We start from the raw sequence: 562 nt of genomic DNA on the forward strand, positions 1-562 counted from the left end.
CGCCGCCGCCACCTCCCGCGCGAGCCTCCAGCCGGCAGGGACTATATTTCCTCCGGCGCGCGCGCCTGGATCTCGCTGGGCCTCGGCAAAGTTGTGCCTCGGCTCGATGCTAATTCGGCAGTGCCCGGATGGAGCCGGCCGGGGCGGCGGGGGGCGGTGCCGGGACCCTCCGCCCGCTGCGCCCTGCCCCCGCCCCGCCCGCGCCTGCGCACTGCCGCCCCGCCGCGGCCCGGAGCCCCGAGCGGAGAACAAAAGTGGCGGCGGACGGAGACGCACGCTCGGCGGCTCCGGGGGCCGCTGGGGCCCGGCGCTCGGAGAGGGGCGACCGCGGGGTCTTCCTCTCTGTCCCCAGGTCCATCCCGGGGGACGCGGTGCCCTCACCCCCTGCGCCGTGTAACGCCGAGTTCAGGACACTTTCCGCTGGGAGGCTGCGAGTCTGTGTTTCCATTTCTCTTCTCTGTGGTTCTGGGCTCCCTCCTTTCCCCGCTCTGCGCCTCCCTCTGCTATTTTATTTAAATTCTTCCACCCCGCCTGTCCATACCAGCGCCGAGACTTGGGAGAT

This window comes from Piliocolobus tephrosceles, chromosome 19 (assembly GCF_002776525.5).
Source record: "Piliocolobus tephrosceles isolate RC106 chromosome 19, ASM277652v3, whole genome shotgun sequence".
Classification (NCBI taxonomy): Eukaryota; Metazoa; Chordata; class Mammalia; order Primates; family Cercopithecidae; genus Piliocolobus; species Piliocolobus tephrosceles.